Consider the following 23,686-nt stretch of genomic DNA (forward strand, 5'->3'; position numbering starts at 1 on the left):
GACCCAGCACCAGCCCAGGCCCCTCCAGAGCATGGCCTTCCCCAGGGTGGCCCCACTCTAGCCCTTGGATCAGGACTGAACCCTGGTAACACAGCAAAAGGAAAGCCAATGTGGGGTGTCTCTGTCCTCAGGAGAAGCTTATTCAATTTAAAAACTTCTTCTTTATCCTGAGCTAATGTTTCTTGAGTGTATGTGTGTGTACAGATGTCCTTCCTTTTATGAAATCATGGCAATAATAAATGATATTTTAAAAAATCATTACTTGATAGAATTAAATTTGGTAGTTCTGTGTCTGTTTCCAAAATTAAGGAGTAATAGCTGGGTGATGGGCACATGGGCGTTCATTGTATGTTTCTCTCTACTGCTGAGTATGTGTGAAATTAGTCATATTAATTTTAAAAAGTAGATGGGTTGACAATTTAAACATTAAAAATTAAATCACAAAAAGATTAGAGAGAAAAGGGGGAGGTGGTGATCTGTGAAATATAGAAATTCTACAATGGTGAGACCAATGCAAAGCTTCAAAGTCACTCTCCTCCTTAAAGCCCCATGGCCCTTAGGTGATTGGCTGAGCTCAGATGCCTCCTCCTCCAGGAAGTTCTCCTGATTTCAACCCTTTGGCTTATGTTAGGTCAGCGATTTTCAACTGGTGTGCTGCAAGAATTTTTTTTTTAAAAAAATATATTTATTGATTTCAGAGAGAGGAAAGTAGAGGGAGAGAGAAACAGAAACATCAATGATGAGAGAGTCATTGATCGGCTGCGGCCTCCACGCCCCCGACTGGGGATGGAGCCCACAACCCAGGCATGTGTCCTGACCGGAAATCGAACCCCGGTCGCCTGGATCCTAGGTCTAGGCTCAACCTCTGAGCCACCCCAGGCCGGCCTGCAAGAATTTTTAAAACATTAGTCAGGGACACTGACCTGTTTTCCCTTAGCTTGTCAAATAAAAAAATGACAGCCAACACAATAGCCGTCCCATGTGAATGAATCAAAATTTTACTTTTTTTTTTTTTTTTGTCTATCAGATTGGCAAAAAATATATTTTTTGGTGTGCTCCAGAATTTTAGTAATTATGTGTGCCATGAGATAAAAAAAGGTTGACAGTTGCTGGGTTAGGAGTTACAAGAATTGAAGACTTTTGGGGTCCACTTAGGTTAGGCGAAGTACTGCATTATTTTATTTTATTTAATTATCGTGCACATGGCCCTGTGACCCACCTTAGCGTCTGGGATGCAGGAGCCTGACGCAGGTCCTGCAAGTCCTCGGATGATGGATGCGGCAAGAAATCGGTGGGTAGCTGGGCCCTCCCCGGATGCCCAGGAGGGCAGGCCCCAACCCTGGCTGCCCCCTCGGGCCCTCTCCGGCCCCAAGCCCTGCCCTGGTGTCCCCTTTAGCCTCCCCCATGCTCCTAGGTCCGGCCGCGGGCTACTCCGGCTCCACGCCGTCCTTTCCACAGCATGCCCAGGCCTGCGCGCGCCCCTCTGCCCAAAGCTCTTCCCGGCCCCCACTCTCTGAGCATAAACCCCAAGTTCCCCCTCCTGTCCCCGAGGTCCCGCGCCTCCCATCCCGCCCGCCGCCCTCTCTCCCAGCCAGGCGCCTCTCCCGCCGCGCCCGGGGCCCGCCGCGGGCCTGGTCTCTGCCCGCCGCCTGCGCTCGGAGCCGCGGCTCGGTGCCCCGTCCCCGCGTCGGAACGCCCGCCGCTCGGGAAGGGCCCGCGCCACTCCGCGGCCTGCGCCACTCACCGCCCCGGAGTCACCGGGGGTGCCCGCGGCCCCGCGCTCGTGGGCGCCGCTGCTGGCGCGTGGGCTCCGGCCCGGCTCCGCGCGGCGCTGACCTCGCCGCCCGCCCTTCTCAGCCCCGCCGACACCTGTCGCCCTCTGGCGCCTTCAGGACCAAGGCGGTTATGACTAAGTGCGCAAGGTGGGCTCCAGGGGCGCTGGTCCTCGGCGGCCCGGCTTTCGGGGGACGGTGGCGGGGAAATCCTCCTGCGAGATAAAAGGGGGGCCTGCGCGGCGCGCTTCCCTTCTCCGCACGGCTGGGGGCCCGGCCCCCGTCTCTCTTTGAGGGAACGACGTGCTGGCGAGCTCCCCGCCTCCATAAAATGCCGCCGTGGAGAATGCGGGCATCGATCCCGCTACCTCTCACATGCTAAGCGAGCGCTCTACCATTTGAGCTAATTCCCCAGCTGCCGCGACTTCCGCCGGGGGCGCGCATTGTGGCGCACGTCACCGCCGGCTTCCTCCGGGCCCCGGCCCGCCTCGCTTCCCCATTGGTTCCCTTGCAGCTCCCAGCTCCACAGCCATGATTGGTTTGGCTCAATTGAGTTTTAAAAAGCATTGGCTATCGGATTGGTGGCCCCACACGTCCGTCAAGGGGAGGCCCGGCTGTTGCTACGGCGTAAGGGGGACCCAGCCAGGTTTCCCCTGGTTTCTGATTTGTTTCTCCAGACTCCGGGGATCCTAGAGGTTCCGGATCCGTCAAGTCCATGGGAAAAGAATGCGCCTCTCGCTCTTGACTGACGGGGCCTGAAAGCCAATCGAAGTGAGTGCAACGGGGGCCGCCGGGCGCCCCAATAGACTGCAGGGGGCGGGAGGGGAAGGCCAATGAGCGTAGAGCTGGGGGCGGGGTCAGAACCGCTATTGGTCTGGAGGCGGCCGGAGGCAGGGCGGGGGGAAGTCAAGGCCTGCTTGATACGTCCGCCATTTTGGGCGCTTCGCTGATGGTGTCGGTGAGCGCGTTTCCCGCCTGAGCGCAACTAGCGGCGGGTCGCGGGCACCTCCAGGTAATGAAGGGGGAGGAGGACGACGGAGCGCGCGGCGGCGCGAGGTGCTCGGGGTGCGCGGCGCCCGGACGCGGCGAGGTCCCCCCGCTCGGCCTCGGCGGCGCGGGGAGGGAGCGTCCCGGCCCCCTCCCCTCCCCCCCGGAATTCGCCGCTCGGCGGCCCGGGAGGCGCGGCGCTCGGGCTCCCCGGGCCGTCCCCGCCCGCGCCTGTCAGCCGCCCCCTCGCCCGCCGAGGTTCGCGGGGTGCGACGGGGACCCGGCGGCGAACTTTGCGCCGGTGTTGAGGTCCGCGGCCTTGCGCGGCGGCGGCGGCGGCGGGCGGGCGGACCGGGCGCGCCCCTCAGCGGGCCGGGCCCCGCTCCGCTCCGCTCCGGCCTGTCCGCCCCGAGCGCGGGCCCCGGGGAACAACTCCCCGAGCGCGGGCCCCCGGAGCGTGTCAAGTTGAGCGGCAGCAGCTGGCCGCGGACTCGCGAAGACCATTGTTGGACCCCGTTCCCCGGAAAACAAGTTCTGTGGGTTCCTGTTCATTCGCCGCAGACTCTTCGCAAAACGCAAACACCAGCTCGGGGTATCGACTAGTTCTCCGAGCGTTTTTTAACTCCGGCGTTGTGACTGGAACGTAGACCGGGTCACGATCGCCTCCCTGGCGAATATGAGCGAGGGGGGTGGTCCTGGCCGCTGCGAGCGCCTCCCTCTTAAAGCAGCCCGGTCGCTGCTAACTTGGAGGGGTCTCCCCCTAGGCTCGCTTGCTCCGGTCACCCCTCAGACTTGCGGTTGTAGGTGCTGGGGATGAGTCCTGGGTTGTAGCCCTGAGTCCTGACGGTTCAAACCTCCGAGCTTCCCGGTACTTCCCCGTTTTCCCCGTGGGTCCCTTCTGAGAGCTTTGTTTATATTTTGCTTTCCTGGGAGGGGCACTTGGTAGTGTTTCCTTTCATCCTCACAGCGCTGGATAACCTGGACCATCAGTCCCACTTCGCGAATGTGAATTTCACTCCGAATTTGTCCCCAAGGTCATGTTGCAGGTGGGCAGCAGGTCCGGGGAAGGGGCTCCCGGTTTCCAGCCACCAGGATGGGGTGTCTCCGAAGCGGTGGTGGAGATTGAGCCTTCATCACTCGGGGGTTCGGCTGCCTGGGTGCGAATCCTGGTGTCACCACTGGGTAGCTTTGTGACCTTGGGCAAGTTACTCAACCTCTCTGCTTCCTCTAATGTGGGGATAATAATGCAAGCCTGTTGGGAGTAAATGAGTTCATACATGTAAAGCAGCTAGAAAAGGTGCCCAGCATGTAGAATCAGCTCAGTCATTAGTGGCTATTATTAATTTAAGCTTGACTTTTAAATGTTTAGGTGTTATTAGGAAGTCAAATGAGTGTTTACGCCCTGCCTCTTGGTGAGTGTCTTTAGAAGCCTTTGTGTATTTAAGAGTCAGCTGGACTGAGAAAATGAAGTGGACATTTCTTAAATTTTTAATTCATTTGAGTTAAACAAACATTTCCCGGAGTAATTAGTAGTGGTAGTGCCTTAGAGTGTTTTGTTTAGGTGGTGAAATACAGAGAAGCCCATCAGGAGCTGAAGTCGGATTTTGTTCCTCCGACTTTTGGATGCTACATCCTAAGTGTGATTGGCACCCAGGTCGTTTAACCCCAGGGTTTCTCAGTGTGGTGTGCTTCAGTGAAGATAGTGTGGGAAATAACTGTTGTCCCGGATGGATGCTCTGAAAGCTGTTTTGCACTTAAGTGTGTCTGATCAGGGATTCTAGAATGTCTAATAAAATTCCATCCACTCAGTCACACCAATACTCACAGTCTTAATTCCTGCTCCGTGCTCTTTTCCTTGGTACTCGAAACCATGCTCGCTCACCCTTCCCTTGGCATTACTTGCTTGGGACCTGGCTCGCACTGGGAAAGTGTTCCTTTGATAGACTCAGTCTTAAGTAGAGATGAGCATCTTGCTGGTGTAACTTACCCAAGAACAGGAGGAAGATTGTTTGCAGCTAGAAAACTAGCTTTTGTGTAGAGTCTAGCAAAACAAACAAACAAACAAACAAACAAAAAACTTACTAGTTTCAGTTAACTACTTGAGAATTTGAGAGTCAGACCATAGCTGGACATAAAATGCATAGCAATAAAATTTAGATTCAGCAGGGTGAAGTTTGCTTAACTTCTTCAAGATAAGTTTTTGTGTGGATTTGGTACAAAGATAAAGTGCTTTTTGCAGATAGAACAGCAGCTCTTAAAACAGTATTTGTGATATTTAGTTGTTTCTATGATAAACTTGTATCTTGCAGTTTTATTGTTTGGATATTTGAGAGGTAGGCTGAGTATATATATTGGTCTAAAATGTTAAAGTGTTTGTATACTCTTAAGAAGAGTAAATGATAGTGACAGTGAAGCTCTTCTGACCATCTGCTCAACTAAAATTCAGCATTGAGTTTATTTCACAAAAAGCACAAGAAGGTTTGGTGTGGTCCTCATAAGTCAAGATCTCAGTGCCAGTATGGGCTGCGTAGTGCTAGCTGCTTTTCTTAGGTGTGATGGACTGAAGAAATAGACCCGGCCTCTTGGCTTGAAGCAGCTTTCTTTTTTTTCTTTTTTCCTTTCTTAAAAGAACCTTATATGATTGGGATTTTTTAAATTTATTCTAGATCAGTGCTTCTCAACCAGGGGATGATTTTGCCTCCAGAGAAACATTTGCGAATGTCTGGAGATATTTTTACTGTGGGAAGTGGGCAGTGTGCTACTGGCTTCTAGAGGGTAGAGATCAGGGATGCTGCTGAACATACTGTAATGCACAGGACAGCATCTCCCCCCACCCCCAAGCACACACAGTCATCCAGCCCCAAATATCAATAGTGCTGAGGTTGAGAAACCCTGCTCTAGATAGATGCTAGACTGGCCTTTAAAATCATTTAGGATATTTTTTAAGACCATGGGTGATGGATCCCATCTCTGGAAATTTGTGGTGGGATTGATAGTATGTTTTTAAAAAGCTCCCCAAGTAATACTGCAGTGTAGCTAGGTTTTGGAACCACTGAGCTACACCAAAAATTTTAGGAACTATTTGTGGGTCAAGGAATGCATTAGGTGATTTGTGAGCTGTCTGTTGTACCTAGATTCTACCTTGGAGATTACTTAGTAGTGGAAGAGATGGTGTACATACATTATTTTTAGGTGCCTGAAGACTGAACTTTAAGTTAAAAAAATTTTTTTTATTGTTGACAGTATTACAGATGTCTCCCATTTTTTCCCTGTTTGTCCCCCTCCACCCAACTCTTTAAAAGAAATTTTTAATGAATTTCATAAGATAATTTAGCAGTGTTTTTCTCCATGAAAATAATTATATTGTGCCCTGGCTGGGTGGCTCAGTTGGTTGTAGCATTGTCTCCTACACCAAAAGGTGGTGGGTTTGGTTTCTGGTCAGGGCACATACCTGGGTTGCTGGTTCGATTCCTGGTAGAGGGGGCACATAGAGGAGGCGACTGATGTGTGTTTCTCACTTAGATGTTTCTCTTTCTCTCTCTCTAAAATCAATAAAAACATCCTCAGGTGAGCATTAAAAAAAAAATTACTGCATTGTGCTGAGTCTTACCAGCACTCTCAGGCATTTAGGCTTGTTTGCTCCTATGCTAAATAACCTTAAACTACTGTGATTTTTGAGTTTTGTATCTTTTACCCTCATCCTTTTCGTCATCTGTCAGTTCTGTTTTTAGATGCCAGCTTCATCATTATCTTTTTTTATTCCCAGAGAGTTGGCCCTGGATTAGTTTGCCGATTCTTCCCTTTGAGGGCAAGAGAGAGGCATACTCCCTGCTTAACCTTTCACACAGTGACCCTTGCCTGCTGGTAACGGGGGCTCCTCGGTGCCCTGGACTCTGACCCAAATGGGTGCTTTTGCTTCTGGGGCAGATGAGGTACAGTAGTAGAGAGAAGGGCAGAGATCCTTTTCTCACACACACTTAACATTAAATTATCTAGTTTATTGAGTGGAAGAATGTTAGTATAAAAACTATATACAGGTTTTCAGCAACTTAATGTTAATACCTGGACATTAAAAAAGAAGATCACGCAGGCACTTTCTCATCCTACATCCTGAAGTTGGACATATGGCCATAGTTGAGAATGACAAGCAACTCCTCCCCTCATCTACTTCTGATCTTAATTTATTTGATCAGCAAATATATTGAGTCCTTACTCTGCCAGAAACTGTATTAGGGATTCACTCTTGAACAGGTGCTTAAGGATGTGCAGTCTAGAGGGAGGGAGAGCAATTACAAGAGAGAGTTTTGGCTGGGAGACCAGATAACAAAGCTTGTTAAAATTGTATGTGGTGTAAGTAGGCTCTTAGTAAGAGGCCCTCAAGTGCTCAGAGGAAAGAGCTTGTATTTGCTGGTTAGGTGGTTGAGATTGCCAGAAGTCTTTTGCCAAAAAATAAATGAGTTACACCTCTGTTTCTCCTATGTATTAAATGGTTATGTTGACTCGCATCCTGGGCTTGGTGTGCCTTAAAAAGCAGTGCCATTCTTCCCATGCTGGTGAAGCTGCTTTGTAATGACAAATATGATTGATCTATAATGTCTTTTGCACCCTAGATGTTGGTTGTCAGTCAGACTTGAAACAATGACCAGTTTCATACTGATCAGGGCTTAGTGTAGGTTCATGCTAAACATCTTGAGTATCCTTGAAATCGACGGTGCCTCCAGTGGGAATGGGGTTTTTTTTCTGCTGCCGTCTGGGTCTAGGTTGACTGGAGATTTGCTTTTGCTGCCTGGGTCTAGGTTGACTGGAGATTTGCTTTTGCAGCCTCTTGACTTTGGCTTAGCTTTAGTTGCCACGGAAACCCCGTTTATTCCTCTCTCCCTCCCTCTTTATTTTTCTTTCCTGGGAGAAGGGAAGATATTAGTTACTATAGTCCCATCAATACCCAATTTATTTCAGGTTTTGGGTGATGATGAACTGACATCCGGATACCACGTAAATTGGCTAGATGGTAAAGAAGCAAGTAAAAGGGATCTTGGCAGTACTTGGAAGGCTTCTTACCTTAACTGGGACGTTTTCATGTCACAGACTTGGCAAAGATCCAGGTTTACTCTGAGTAGAGGTGGCTTACTACTTGTCACATACAGCTGGCTAGTGTTGACCTGTTTTATAAGTAAGTATTAACGAAGACGACACTGTCGGCTGTGAATTTATATGAATAAGTTTGATAGGTTATGAACACCTTTTTACTGATATAAGGAGGCTCTGATTTTGTACTTAATGACTCTGGAGAAAACTAGGGTATTCGTTCCAAAATTTCTTGTAGCAGGAATATATATCAACTTGGAATGGTTTGTGCGCCCCAGAGGTTAACTGCCATGAAGTCTGGTGGCCTAAAGGAAAGATGAGTGAAAGATTGTTTTTTGGAACATTAGAGAGCAGAACTAAAAAGGCTGCAGAAAAAAATAAAATTGATAGATGCAGAAGTAACTATATGATTGAATGTTGAGTCAGACTTGGAGAAAGCTGTGCAGATTGCTAGTTGGAGCCTTGAATTCTCTGTACCTGGATGCATATCTGAACAACAGTGCTGGCATTAGAGAGACACTTTGACAAGAAGAGAAGGCAGATTCGTTTACTTAAATACGGGTACTTATGTCTTAGGCACTGAGACTTATGTTCTAATGCTGGGTATATTAGCAGTGAGGAAAGCTGAAAAAAGTCTGTCCTCATGGAACTTACATTTTAGTGGGGAAAGACACTTCACAACCCTGGCTGGTGTGGCTTGGTTGGAGTGTCCTGTACACCAAAAGGTGGCTGGTCTGTTTGTCCCTTCCTCTCTCTGGAAAAAAAAAATTCACAGAAGAGTCAGATACAGCAGTCATATGTGACCAGCAGGAGAAAAGTAAAGCAGGGAAGTGGGTGAGTGGGAGGGGGCTGTTTGCAGATTGAAATATGGTGATCAAGATGGGCCTCTGTGAGAAAGGGGCCCTTGTTAACATGAGATGAGGGAGAGAGCCTTGTGGCTCTTAGTGTGGGTGGGATGGGAGGAGAGCCCAGTGTACCTGAGGTGCTCAGAAGGGTGGGAGGGAGGGATAGTAGAGAGAGGCCAGCTTGGCCATAGGGAGAGCCCCAGGGAGAGTAGCTGGAGATAAAGTCAGAGGAGGTAAAGGTGGGGGTGGGAACCTGTTACATGCTAGGATTTTGTCTTTTTCCCTGAATGAGATGGGAAATTGTAGTGTTTTTGAGCAGATGTTGTGATGTGAGATATGATTTATGTTTTTAAAAGGTCCCTCTAAAGCTGTTAAGAATAGCTGTCACTGTACTGCTGCAAGATTATAGCAGGTGGGACTGAGGGGGAACATGGGTGACAATGAGAAGCAAGCTGTTGGATTCTGGGTGCATCCTGAAGGCAGTGACTGTGATTTGCTGAGAGTGAAGGGTGATGATACTAGGGAGTTTTGCTTTCTGTGGGAGGTGCCATTTTAAAGAAAAAGACCGAGGGAGGCACAGGTTGTGGAAGTAAGCTCAGGAGTTGGGTTTGGGACATGTTACATTTGAAGCTTTTAGAGCCACCTGGAGACATGTAGGATTAAAACATTTGGGGTTGTCCGGCCGGGTGTGGCTCAGCGGTTGAGCATCGACCTGGGATCCAGGTGATCGGGATTCGATTCCCGGTTAGGGCACATGCCCGGGTTGTGGGCTCGATCAGTGACTCTCTAGTCATTGATGTTTCTGTCTCTCTCTCCCTCTCCTTTCCTCTCTCTGAAATCAATAAAGATATAGTTTTAAAAAATAAATAAAAGTAAAACATTCGGAGTTGAGGGGAGAGGTTGGGGCTGAAGATAGAAATGTGACATGTAAAAGTCCTGAGACTGAGTGAAAGCACTGAGGAGTGAGGGCTGTCAGCAGGGAAAGCAGGGAGCCCAGTTGAGTGCTGCATCTGTGAAGCCAAGGAGAATGTTGTCATGGAGGAGGGAGTGAGACCTGTGTCCAAGGTTACTGCCGTAAGGTCAGGTCGAATGAGGGCCAAGGCTTGTCTGGTGCTTTTGGCAGCATAGAACATTGATGACCTTGACAAGAGCAACTTCCACAGGGTGATGCAGGAAAAGCCTGGAAGGGAGGGTTCATGAAGAACTGAGAGAAGAGGGCATCAAGTGGAGAAAGCTCTTTCGCAGGTGCCGCGATGCTGCAGGGAGATTTGGGTCCCTGACAAGGTTTTGTTGAGATGGGAGAAATTACAGCAATTCTGTCATGTTGGTGGGAAATGAATCTGCACAGAGTGAACAACTTGAAGTGGGAGAGGGGATACTTGTGAAGCCTTGCTTTTGGAAGGTCACAGGGTAAGCTGAGTGGAGAGTCCTTAGGCTCCTCCTTGGTGAGAGGAGGGAGAGCTGAGTAGGGGAGTTAGGATAGTGGGAGCAGGTGGACATTTTCTCCTGTCTTTCCCAGTGAAGTAGGAAGGCATTATCAACAGTCAGTGAAAATGAGGGTGAGTAGGGGCTAGTGGGTTGTGGGGAGAGAGAAGGGATGGAATATTCTGTTTGAGGAGGATAAGAGTGTGAGTGGATTGGCAACATGGAATGGCCTAGCTGAGGGGAGCGACTTGAGGGGAAGAGCAGTTGTGTTGGAATTTTGGCCCTTGCCCTGTTCCCCAGCAAAAGTGTCAACACCAGCACAGGTCAAGGGAATGAGTCTACTGGTGGGGCATGGAGTTGACGCTGGGAAGGGACGAAGTGAGGGCACATGGGTAGTGAGGTTTGTCAGCAGTGATGCATGTAGCTGTAGTTCATTCCTTTTCACTTCTGTGTCCTGTTTTAGACTGAATACATCTCATTTTATTCTTTGTCCTGTCATTGGAGGGTAGGATTGTTTCCAGTAAAGAAACTGATGTGAACAAGTGCAAAAACATTTCTCTAGGGTACAGATCTTGCAGGGTAGAGGGGCCTGTACATTTTTAGCTTTAGTAGCTGATACAAAATGTTTTCCAAATGCTTGTCCTACCAGCACTGTTCTACATCCTTGCTAACCCTTGGTGTTGTCAGACTTTATTTGCTAATTTGTTGGGTGTGAACTTATATGTTGTTGTTTTTTAAAAAATAACAGTTTTATTGAGATACAACTTGCATATCATAGAGTTCACCCATTTAAAGTGTACTAAAAATTTAGTGGGTTTTAGTATAGTCATAGAATTGTGTAATGATCACCACAGTCTAATTTAGAACATTCTCATCACCCCAAAAAGAAACCTTGTACCCATTAGTAATCTTTCTTCATTTCTTCATAAGCCATAGGCAACCACTAATAAACTTTTTCTTTCTGTAGATTTGCCTATTCTGGACATTTCAAATAAATGGAATCATACTACGTATATAAATAGAATCATATAATATGTATGTGGTCTTTTGTGTCTGGCTCTTTTAACTTAGAATGTTTTCAAGGTTTATTCATGTTATAGCATATGTCAGTATCAGTACTTAATTACTTTTTATTACTGAATAGTATTCCATTGTATGGATAATACTGTGTTACTTATCCATTCATCAGTTGATGGATGTCTGAGTTGTTTCCAGTTCTTGACTATTATTAATAATACTGCTATGAGCATTTGTGTCCAAGTCTTTGGGTGGACATGTCTTTATTTCTCTTGGTGTATCCTTAGGAGTGGAATTGTTGGGTAATGTGGTAACTGTGTTTAGATTTTGAAGAACTACCAAACTGTTTTACAAAGTGGCTACACGGAATTATATTCTTACCAATACTATATCAGGGTTCCAATTTCTCCATGTCCTTGCCAACATTTACTATTTTCCATTAAAAAAAAAAGTAGCCATTTTAGGAGTGTGAAGCTTGGTATCATTGTGGTTTTGATTTGCGTTTCCCTAATGATAATGCTGTTGAGCATCTTCTGATGTGATTATTGGCCATTTGTATATCTTTAGAGGAAAGTATTTAAAACATTGCCCATTTTTGTTAATTAATTTTTGCATGTTTTTAGTGTTCTTTGATTACTAATGAAGTGGAGTATCTTTGGGCTTTTTGGATTCCCACTTTTGTGAAGTGTCTGTCTTTTTTGAGTTATTTGGTTTTCCTTATTTGTAGGAATTATATACTCTGATTAATAATCTTTTATTAATTGTCTGTGTGACAGATACCTTTTTCCGGTTTGTAAATTGCCTTTTTACTGTGTTTACAGGATCTTTAAAAAGTGGTTATTGAAAGCATGCAATAAAAGGGCAAAAAAGAATCTCAGTGTTCAAATTGTTCCTTCTAGCCTTTATGCTACACAGGTAGAAGAGGAAATAGATTTTTGGCTTATAGGTAATTGTCTTTTAAAAGTTTTATAGTTTGTCTCTATAAGTCTTACACATCTTTTGTTAGATTTATTCTTTGGGTACGTTACAGGGTTTTTTGCTGTTGTAAATAATTTTTTTAAGTTAGATTTTCTATTTGCTGGTAAATGGAAATGCAGGTGACTTTATACGCAGCTCTTCTATGCAATAACTTCTCTAACTTAATAATTTACCTGTGGACTCTTTTGGGGTTTTTATGTAGATGATCATCTCACCTTTGAATAATGACAGTTCATTTCTTTCCAGTCCTTTTACTTTTTATATTTTATTGCAGTGCTTCAGGACAACCATTACAATGGAGAATATAAATGGTACTGGAAGGTATCATTGTATTCTGGTTTTAAAGGAAATGCTTTTATCTTTCACCTTTAAATGTGTGGGTATTTTTTTTTAACAGGTTGAGGAAGATTTCTTTCATCTTAGTTTATAGACAATTTTAGAAAAATCACAAGTGGGTATTGAACTTAAGATGAATACATTATCTGCATATATTGAGATGATAATACTATTTTTTCTTCCTTTAATCTGGTAATGTGAAAAATTGCTCTGAAAGGTAATACTGAAATTAACCTTCCATTTCTGGGATAAATCCAGCTTAATCATGACATACTGTTTTAAAAAAACACACAAAACTTTTGGGGTATGTTTTGTTCTGACTTGTTAATAACTTAGGATTTATGGATGTGTTCATTGAAGAGATTAGTCTGTAATTTTCCCTTTTTGTATCGACCTTGACTACTTTGGTCATCAAGCTTATTCTAGTCCAATAAAATAAGTTGTAGTATTTCCTCCTTTTTAGTCTCTGAAAGAGTTCTTACGTGAAGTGGAAATACTTGTTTCTTCAGTGTTTGGTAAAACTTGCCTGTGAAACCATTGGGGCCTGGTGCTTTTTGCCTGAGCTTTCAAAATTACTGATTTGGTTCCTTTAATAGTCACAGGATTATCATAATCCTTTTTTTTTTCTTGAGTTACACTTGGTAATTACATTTTTCTAAAATTTGTTTGTTTGCATTTTCAGATACACTGGCAGAAAAATCTAATTTCTTATCTTTTAAATCTCTGCCTTATTTGTAATTAATCACTAATATTTAATTTTTAAACAGGATGCTTAGGTCATTAATTTTTAGCTTTTTCATATACTTACATATACATAAATATACATATGTACCTAAATAAAGTAGTAATGCCTCTTTAGTGCCACTTGAGCTACATCCTAGAAGTTTTGCTCTATAGAACTTCTGTCTTTCAGTTCTGAGTATATTCAGATTTTCATTTGATTTCTTTGACTTAGAATTTTAGAAAGTATATTGAAAAATCTTGGTGTATAAAATATCTTTTTAAAAATCTTCGTTATTGATTGCTAACATGAATTGTGTTAATGAAATGTGGTCCAATGTGATTGTGAGTCTTTGAGATTTGTTGAGGCTGTTTTAACATTGCCTAGTTTATGGCAAATTTTTACCAGTATTCCATTTGTGTTTAAAAAGAATGTGTTTACAGTTTTAAGGTGAAGTTCTTTTATATCTATTAGGTAAAATTCATTACTTGAATTTACATTCAAACTAGTTGTCATAACTAGTTTAGTCTGCTTGTTCTATCAATTATAGAGAGAGGGGTGTTGTTAAAATCCCTTGTTATGGGAGATTTGTCAAATTTCTGTAGTTCTTGTTTTTGCTTTGTGCCTGTAAATGGAGAATTGTTAAATTTGCAGTGACTTGCACAATTTGTGAATCTTTGTTTCTAGGAATGTTTTCTCCATTAAAATGTATTCTGTCAGATATTGGGATAGCTGTGCCAAGTGACTTTTGGCTAATGTTGGCCTGATAATATTTTTCTGCCCCTTCACTATCAAGTTTTTATGGCCTTAATGTTTTTTAGGTATATCTTTTGAAAGCAGCACACAGCTAGATTGCATTTTTATAATTAGAGTTTAAACTGATGTGTTAGTCCATTTATGTTGTGATAAAAAGTTTATTTCTATGATCTTATTTTGAGTTTTCTAATTTGGCTTTTTTCTGTTCTTTTTCTTCCTTTGCCTTTGTATTGTGGAATTTTTTCCCTTCATTTCTGTTCCCCCCACTTATTCAAACCCATTAATATATTGATTACTTTTCTTGGTAGTCTTAGATATTTCATATTTAACTTAAAGTCTAAAGTTAATCGATACCTTTGCCCTTATAAGAATCTTAGAATGCTTTAAGTCTAATATTTTTTATGCTGTTATTGCCTAATTTTCATTTTGTTGCTTTTAAAATGCCACAGATTAGGCGTTTAATATAATATATGTCATTCTTGAAAGGCCTTTTGCCTAACACCCACATGTAGGTGGATAATTATTTCCCGTTAGCACTTTGGCAGCATTTCCTGCCTTTTCCATTGTTGCTGTTGAGATTACTTAGAAGGTAGCTGTCGCTCTTTCCTTATCCAGAAGTTCGAGGTTTCTGTACCTAAAGCACTTGTTATGTTGGCCAGCCCAGCAGATATGTTTTTTCTTTTTTCCTTTTAGGTTGCTGGTATTATCTTTTATTTTGGGTTACTCTTTTCGTGTCTGGCTAACTCTGAATAACCAAATACCAGACATGTGTTTTTGGATAAGTATTAAAAAAACTTTAAAAAGTACAAGTAATAGAGGATGGTCATTTTTTTTTACACTGTGCTAGGATAGAGTGGCCCACCTCAGTAGCTTCTGAGGCTAGTACATTTCTATCGTCACAGTTACTGTAGCAAACCTGGAGGATGTTCATTTTAAGAGCTGGCAAATGTGAATTTCTTTTTTAATATAGAGTGTTCCTCTGTCAATAAGAATTTCTTAGAGGTTTTCTGCTCCTTCACATTAGTTAGCTAATTTTTATATCCAGAAATGGGAAAGATTTCAAGGATAATTACCGTTTAAAACTGGGATCATTTGGTTGCCCGAAAACGTTTATGTGAACCTTACATGTGACTATAGCCAAGAGCAGAGCAGTGAAAACAAACCTGGAAGGGGTGTGGGTCAAGATAGATGATGAGCCGGGAAGGACAGCAGAGTGGGGTCAGCATTTGTAACATGTGGCCTGTCCCAGGGGAGAGGAAGAACTGGCCATACTTACTTTTTTATAGTAAAAAAGTCTTTTTTCACTTTGACTAATAAGTGAAAAAGAGGCAATCAGAGACAGAGGAGGCATCAAGAGACATGACGGCATGCAGACTTCTAGGCGAGGGTTGCACCTCACTTTGTGACACTGGTTAGCAGACCCTGAGAATTGAGGACCTGCTTCTGCCATAGTCTCCCTGTGGAAGGGTAAGTGGTTTGGTGCCAGCAGTGCTGATCCCAGGAGCAAAGACTTAATCCCATCCCAGTAATTTTCACTCAGGCCAAAGAGTTTGAAATGCATAGGCAATGTCACTGTTGTTTTCATCAAACTTCAAAAAGTAAATTTCGATCATCTTCTAGGGAATTGAAGAAAGAACGAAAAAGAATTGTAGGGAGCGTGAATTGTTTAGCAGAATTGTGAGGACTGAAAATAAACATTACTGGGCATGTTTGTGTTAATCCCCAGAAAAAAGTAGGGAGAGTCCATCTTGCCATTTACCATATTCTCAGTCCTAGTTTTCTACTTTTTGGCATCAGTTACCACTGTATTATTGCCTTGTGATTAGTGTAAAGCTTCAGTGGCCTACTCATGCTCACCTATTGCCTTACACTTGGGTAGGTGTCAATTTTCTCTATTATTTTGTTTGCCCAGTGTCTGTTATGACAGTGTCGATTGTGCTTGATTCATTCCATGCATTATTCTTAACTTTTTTTCCCCTCAAGATGAGCTTGGGGTGTTCATCTTTCACGTGAGGAAGCAGCCTCTGGGAGGGAGGGACGCAGTCTAGCCAGAACGTGTTGGAGGAAGGGACATTAAGTTGCTGAGAATCGGATTGGACCCTTGGTTTGACCACTGACTAGCTGTCTGACTTTGGGCAAATTATTTCACCTTTCTGAGCCCCAGTTTCTTCGTATGTAAAAAGGAAATATTATTAAAGTTCTCTCTTTTCCAGAGAAAATAACTTTGGGTAATTTGTATTTGTGGGTTTTTTGGGTCAAGTGTTTTAATGTAGAAGTCAAACTTTCATAGAACAAGTGGTTATGGCCAAGCTGACTTTATTAATGATTAATATGTTTTATGAACTCTTTTACTGGCTTTGGTTTTGAAATCTTGACTAGAAGTAGGATATTGTGAATTTTTCTTTTTTATTTTATTGCCATTTCTCTGTTTGGAATACAATGTCCTAGTTTTTTGTTTTGTTTTTTTAAATTACTCAATGTGTGATTATATTTGCTTTGCAAAAAAGTAAAATTATAGATAGGACTAAAATCTCTTGTTTATCACCTTCTCCCAGTCCTTTTCCACCTTCTGCTGTTAATAGTTTTGTGTGTACTTTCTTGACTTTTTTCCTATGAATTTGCATACTTACATATGTTCTTATGGAAACTATATAGTGCTGGGAACATACATTTTAAAAGAAATCATTTCAGCACTCTTTGCTGAGTCCCATGCAGTGTCTAGAGGTCTGCCTGGCACATTCTTAATTGCTACATAGTGAAAGTGTACTTAATAGCCATTTCCCATATCAGTGGGCTTTCGTTTGGTATAATGAGCACTTTGTTCTTAGCAGCTTTTAAAAGTACAGTGTTCGCAGAAATAGGTAAAATGCTAAATTACAAGCTGGATTCTTTTGCTTTTTGTCTTTGCATGTAAAGCACAAGTGTTAAGCAGTGGGAAAAAACCCTTTTTAAGAAAGCTTTTCCTGTTTATCTCCTTTTCAAATGATGTATGACATGTGACATTGCTTTTAAGTTTTACTATAAATGAACAATTAGCAAATCTTTTATTGTAAAATACATATAACGTAATATTTATATTTTAACCATTTTAAAAATAAACTTAATTTTATAGAGCAGTTTTAGGTTCATAACAAAGGTGAGCCCAAAATACAGAAAGTTCCCAAATACCCCTGCCCCCACCGCCACCCCCACCCCCCTCACTATCAACAGTGTCGGAGTGGTACATTGGTTACAAAGGATGAACTTACACTGGCATACTATCACCCAGAGTCCACAGTTTACATGAGGGTTCGCTCGTGGTGGTGTATATCCTGTGGGTTTTGACAATCTATAATGAGATGTATCCAACATTGTAGTATCCTACAGAATACTTTCACTGCCTTGAAAATTACCCTCTGTACTCTGCCTGTTCATTCCTGCCTCCCACTTAACACCTGGCAACCATTTATCTTTTCTTTAAAAAATACATTTTCATTGGTTTTTTTGAGAGAGAGAGAAACATCGATGAGACAGAAACATTGATTGGCTGCCTTCTGGAAATTGAGCCCACAACCCAGGCATGTTCCCTGACCTGGAACCGAACTGGTGACCTCTTCGTTCATAGGTTGACCTCAACCACTGAGCAACATTGGCTGGGCCCATTTACCTTTTTGTAGTTTCTCTATAATTTTGCCTTTTCTGGAATGTTATATAGTTGAAATCACACAGTATGTACCATTTTCAGACTGGCTTCTTTCACTTAGGAATATACATTTAGGGTTCCTCCATGACTTCTCAAGCCCATTCTTTTTAGTGCTGAATAATAGTCTGTTATATGGATATACCACAGTTTATTTATCCACTCATCTACTGAAGGACATTCTGGTTGTTTCCAAGTTTTGACAATTATGGGTAATGCTGCTTTAAACATCTGTTTAGATTTTTGTGTAGATAAGTTTTCACCTCCTTTGGATAAATACCAAGGAATATGATTGCTAGATTATACGTAGAATCTTACAGTAAGAGTATGTTTAGTTTTGTAAGATCCTGCCAAACCGTCTTTCAAAGAGGCTTTATCATTTTTCATTCCCACCAGCAATGCATGGGAGTTCTGGTTGCTCCAGCCTCATCAACATTGGGTGTGGTCAGTCTTCCATATTTTGGCCATTCTAACAGGTGTATAGTGGTAACTCGTTTTATATGCATGTTCCTGATGACATATGTTGTGGAACATCTTTTCATATGATCACATCATTTTTAATGACTGTATTTCATTGGATGGGTAAAAGAACTTGGTGCAGATAAACTCATTGTTATTTGTCATTGGATATTTAAATACCATGTAGTTGTGGATGACCTGGATTATTTGTCCTGTGGTTGTCTCAACAGTGTCCTGTGTCCTCTATATTTACACATTTCTCTTTTTTTCTGTTTTAAATTCTTTGGATATTGTTGCATTAAAAGACATTTTACTTAGGATAAACTCATAGAAATAGAACAATTGGTCAAAGGGTGTGTAGATTTTAATACCTTTCTATGTCTACAGCCAGAAAAACCATGCCAGTTTATACTTCTACTAGCAGTTCCAGCCAGTTTTCCTCCTTTTTTAAAAAAAGCAAATGGATTAAGTGATAGTTTCTCTTTTTTTGATCCTCACCTGAGGATGTGCTTAGAAAGGGGGAGAGGGAGGGAGGGAGGGAGGGAGGGAGGGAGGGAGGGAGGGAGGGAGGGAGGGAGGGTGGAGGGGTGGGGGGGGGAGAAAGAGAAACATTGATTGGTTGCCTTCCGTATGTGCCCCAACCTGGGATGGAACCTGCAACCCAGGTATGTTCCCTGACCAAGAATTGACCGTCAACCTTTCGGTGCACAGGATGACACTCAACCATTGAGCTACTCTGGCTGGGCCGGCCAGTTTTATATTAAGAAATTAAAAAAAATTCATTAGGGGAGAATTTCACATGCACAAACATAAACAGAATAGTATAATGAACCCTCAGTTACCCAGTTCCAGCAACCATATACCCAAGGCCAGTCCTGCCCACTTATTCCCCCATTCCGCACTTCTCTCCTGTATTGTTAGTTTTTAAGACTATTGAATTATAATACAAATACAGAGAAGTCTACATATCACAAGTGCATTTTCACCAGCTGAAACCCATTTGGGGAATTGACAGTGCAGGTGTCCTCTTTGCCCACCACCAGCCATTCCCTCCCCAAGGGCAACTGGTAACCTGGCATCTAACTGCACTGATTAGTTTTGCCCAGTTTCGTTCCTTAAATATGTAGAATCTTAGAGTATGTTCTCTTGTGTCTGAGCTCTTTCTCTTGGCATTGTGTGTGGGATTGCCCATGTTATTGCACGTCGTTGTTGATTATTTGTTCTTGTTGCTATATACAATTTCATTGAAGTTATTTATTCAGTTGACAGACAGTTGGATAAATGCCAATTTTGGGCTATTACAAATCATGCTGCTCTGAACATTCAAAGTTTGTGTCTTTTGGTGAACATATGAATGCATTTCTGTGGCTTAGGAACTTGGGAGTGGCTTGGTTGGGTGGTTCTGGCTTGGATGTGATCAGTCTTCTGAAGGCTTGACTGCAGTTGGAGTACACTTCTGGAAGTGGCTCAATCACATGCCTGGCTCAATCACATGCCTGGCAAGTTAGTCCTGGCTGTTGGTGGGAGGCCAAAGTTTCTTTCACCTGTGCCCTTGTAAGGGATTCCTAAGTGTTCTATCCTCAGGACATGGTGACTGACTTTCCCTAGAGAAAATGATCTGAGAGAAAGAGCACCAAGTGTAAGTTGTTACTTTTATGACCTAGCCTCAGAAGTCAAATGACATTTAATTTTGCCATGTGCTGTTTGTTAGAAGTCACTCAAATCATCCCATCTTACATTCAAAAGGAAGGGAGTTGGGTACCATTATTTTGGAAGGATGAGTGTCAAAGAATTTGGACATATTTTCAAACACAACATTTGGTAGGATGCATTTTATTCTGGATGAGTCAGGAGATACTAAGTATGGTAAGTATCTTCGCCTGCTCTGTTGGTTGTTGTCGTGTCTTTTGAAGAAGAGAAGTTACTATTGATGTAATTCATTTACCAATTTTTTCCTTTATGGTCAGCCCATTTCATATTACTTGGAAGAAAATCCCAAAATAATGATTTTGTTTTTTCTGTGAATACTATGTCAGTATATCTTTCAAAGATAAACACTTTGTTTTTGTTTTAACCATAACATAACCACAAAACTATCACAATTAAAAAAGAAAGCCCACACAGTTGTTGCTTAATATTATTCAATACTTAGAGTTGAAATTTTCAGTTGTCTCAAATATCATAATTTTTTGTACAGTTCAATAATTTCGGCAAGTCAGGATCCAGATAAGGCCCACCAATTAAAAAAAAATCTGTAGATTTCCCTGTTCATCATTCTTTTACACCACCCCCAACCCCTGCCATCTCTTTTTGGAAGACTTGGATTTTTTGTTTTGTGGCGTCCCCACAGTGTTCTGTGTTCTGTGTTCTGTACCCAGGTAGCTGTAAGTTTCTCTTTGGGGCAAGGGGGTGAGCTGTGTTGCATTCTCACTGGTGTTGCTGCTTTGGTTGTGATCTGTCTCTGGAGGTTGAATGTGGACCCAAATTGAAATTTTTGAAGGGCTTCCAAACTAAATCACATTGAAATTCAATTTCTGTAGAGTTGTTCTATACTTAAAATGTAATGGTGTCTGTTTTGGAATCAACTTTCTTCCCCATTGCTTTCTGTGTGTTTGTGAGGCCATCCGAGCACGCATTTTCTGTCTTCTGTTGAATGACAGCACACTGACTGGAAGCCTTGTCATCTGGAGTGCACCACACCCTTTCTGGTAGTTTAAAATGTTGCAGAGCATAACATAAGGAGGTCGGGCTCTTGTTACTTAGTCCAGTGATTTTCATCCAGTGTGCCACAGGAATTTTTAAAACATACAGTACCTGACTATTTAGTCAGGGGTGCTGACCTCTTTTCCCTTACATTGTCAAACTAAAAAGTGACAAGAGCCAACACTATAATAGCTGTCTGGTGTGAATGAATCAAAATTATACCTTTTTTTCCTATCAGCTCGGCAAAAGATATATTTTTTGGTGCGCCGCAGAATTTTAGTGATTAGCTTGTGTGCCATGAGATGAAAGAGGTTGAAAGTCGCTGACTTAGACACTCTGTACTTATTGTCTACTTGATTTTTCTTCTTATGCTGTCCACTAGCTTTCCTCCTTTTGCAGCTGAGTTTTTGAGTTGTGGTGACCAGTGTTTTAAGGGTTGATGACTCAGAGTCTTAAGGTCTTTTTAGGCTACTTTAAATTTCCAGTCTTCCCCAGTCTGTTTTTCCCTTCTAATAGAAACGTTAGCAATGAAAAATTAGAAATATTAATGACAACATGATTAGAATAAATGTAAGAGAAGTAGATATCATTTCTTAAAATTCATGTATTTCTGGTTTAATCTTGTTTTCCTAATAGCAACTGTATGAAGTATTGTTCAACTTCAAGTAAGCATAAATTTTTAGTGTGTTGTTTTTAAGTGAGTTTACTTTAATGATACCAGTTGTTGGCCATAATTTATTCAGCTAACATTTGAGTACCTGCCCCATGCCAGGCTTGGTGCTTTCTATGCTTTGACCACACATGGTTTAAAAAGATGGCCAAGGTGCTGATGCCCTCCATGAAATGCTCAGGACTGTGTCTCAACAGAGATACAATGCAGGCTACATATGTAATCTTAAATTCTTTAGTGGCCTTATGGGGGGAAAACCCAAAACAGGTAAAGTTAATTTTAATGTATTTTATTTAATCCAATAATCCAAAATAGTATCATTTCAACATGTAATCAATATAAAAATTATTGAGATGTTCTCACTTCTTTTTTGTATGCTAAGTCTTTGAAATCATATGCATTTTCCGTAGCACATTTCAGTTCAAACTAGCTGCATTCAAGTATTCGAAACCTTATGTATCTCTGTTGAGTATATACAAAGATACTATAGTGAACTGCCTAGATCAAAGTTATCATCATTATCAGTGCTCACATGGAGTAGCAGGGAACATTGACTAGGAGCCCAAGTAGACAATGACTTGGAAAGGCAGGGAGATAAATTAGGAAGCTGTTTTTGGTTACGGGTGGTGGCAGAAGAAGATGGAGAAGGGGAGATGCTCAGAAGGTGAAATCGACAAAACTTTGATGGATTGGATTGGTGGGGAAAAGCGGAGCCAGGGCCAGTCTGAGAACCCGGAATGTAGCAATGGGCTTATGCGATAGCTGTCTGATGGATGAGGAAGACTTTATTGGTCAGCATTTTGTCGGGGAAAGGGGCATACAAAGCTTTGCGAGCTGTATGTTTCCCTGCCACCTACATTAACCTAGTTCTACTGACCTTTCTGCAATTTGGCCTTCTTTGGAGATAGCATGTGTTCATATATGGACTTAAAGAAAAATAATAAAAAGGCACATCCAAATAGACCAAATCTGCCTTCCACCAGATTACATTGATATTGTACAACTTTTAATTCCCTTTTGTTAGGACTCTCTAAGATCTTGTTTAAATTTACGTAATTGAAGCATCTCTATAGTTTAATCCTCTCATTTACAGATAAGAAAACAAGTTTGGAGAGATGAGGTTGCTTCCCCAAATTGTTAACCAGACCAAGTCCGCGTTTTCTTAGTTGTCTTCCCCGTGAAGTTTGGTGTGAGGTAATATGGTACGCTTGTATCATCAGGCCTAGATAGCCTGCCGTAATTGTGAGGGATGTGTGTGGTTTTAATTACATTGCAACAGTTCTAATGGAGACTGTTACTTTATATGCTACAGAGGGATAATCTAGTTGAACTCTACATTTTTTGGTTGAGGAAGTTGAAGCCTAGAGATGTGAATTTATTCATCTAAGATTATAGACCATAAACATTTTTCCGTGCTTAGTTTTTAATGTGAGTCAGAGCAGTGCCATCCAGTAGAACTTTGTATAATGATATTCTTTATCTGTGCTCAGTATAAACAAAATTGAAAATTCAGTTTCTTTAGTCTTACTAGTTACAGGTACTCAATAGCTAGTTGTGTGTGTTAGATAGCACAGGTCTAGAGCATTTACCTTTAAAAATTTTTTTTGAGAACTTCAGAAGTGTTAGTGGTGGAAATCAAGGCTTTATGAGTATAATTAGAATTGCCAACTAGAAATTAGGTTTGTGTTCAAAAGTAGGAGGAAAAGTTAACTAAGAGTTTGTGACAGTGCTACATCTGGTAATGGCTTAGGCCTTGTATAGATTTCACCCATTCTTTAGAAGGGCAATCAAGAACCTATACGAAGGGTTTTCTTCCTTTTCCATCACTTAGGTATCTTGTTTTTCCAGTTGAAAATTCTGTTCTTGGGTTGAATTTTCAGTGAACACATTCTTCCACCTTCACGGTGCTCAGCACGTTTTTCAGTCTCTGTACTTTTATTTTACATATTAATCACTTGATTACCAAGATGCCCTACAAAAAGTTTTTGTTTTCTTGCTGTGATACTCTGGATTATGGAAATTTCGGTTTATACATCAAATTAAGCTTGATGAAATAATGGGTCTGAGCCAGCTCTGGGTATAGCTTGGTATTGGGATTGAGACATCTTTTGTACCATTGTTCTACGTCTTTGCATGTTGTTTATAACAGGCAGAGTTGGTTCTCTGGTCTTTACTTTGGATGCTCATTTACTAATTTATGACTTGGCTTCATTTTAATAGCAACTTAGATTGGGTTGGCTTCATGCATGACTG

General features: G+C 42.2%; 1 protein-coding gene across 9 annotated transcripts in view; it reads left to right on the forward strand.

Annotated features, from left to right (window-relative positions):
• Positions 1 to 2,401: 2,401 nt before the first annotated feature.
• PPP6R3 (protein phosphatase 6 regulatory subunit 3) overlaps positions 2,402 to 23,686 on the forward strand; it is a 99,666-nt gene continuing 78,381 nt past the window's right edge. For 2 of the 9 annotated variants that reach the window (XM_081152797.1, XM_081152795.1), the window contains exon 1: positions 2,671 to 2,784. The gene's annotated coding sequence lies outside the window, so the exon portion shown is untranslated. Of the gene's footprint in view, positions 2,544 to 2,658; positions 2,785 to 23,686 lie in introns of those variants that run through there. The other 7 variants (XM_081152792.1, XM_081152794.1, XM_081152798.1 and 4 more) reach the window with 7 other exon arrangements.

The sequence above is a fragment of the Miniopterus schreibersii genome, assembly GCF_964146895.1.
Source record: "Miniopterus schreibersii genome assembly, chromosome: 12".
Classification (NCBI taxonomy): Eukaryota; Metazoa; Chordata; class Mammalia; order Chiroptera; family Miniopteridae; genus Miniopterus; species Miniopterus schreibersii.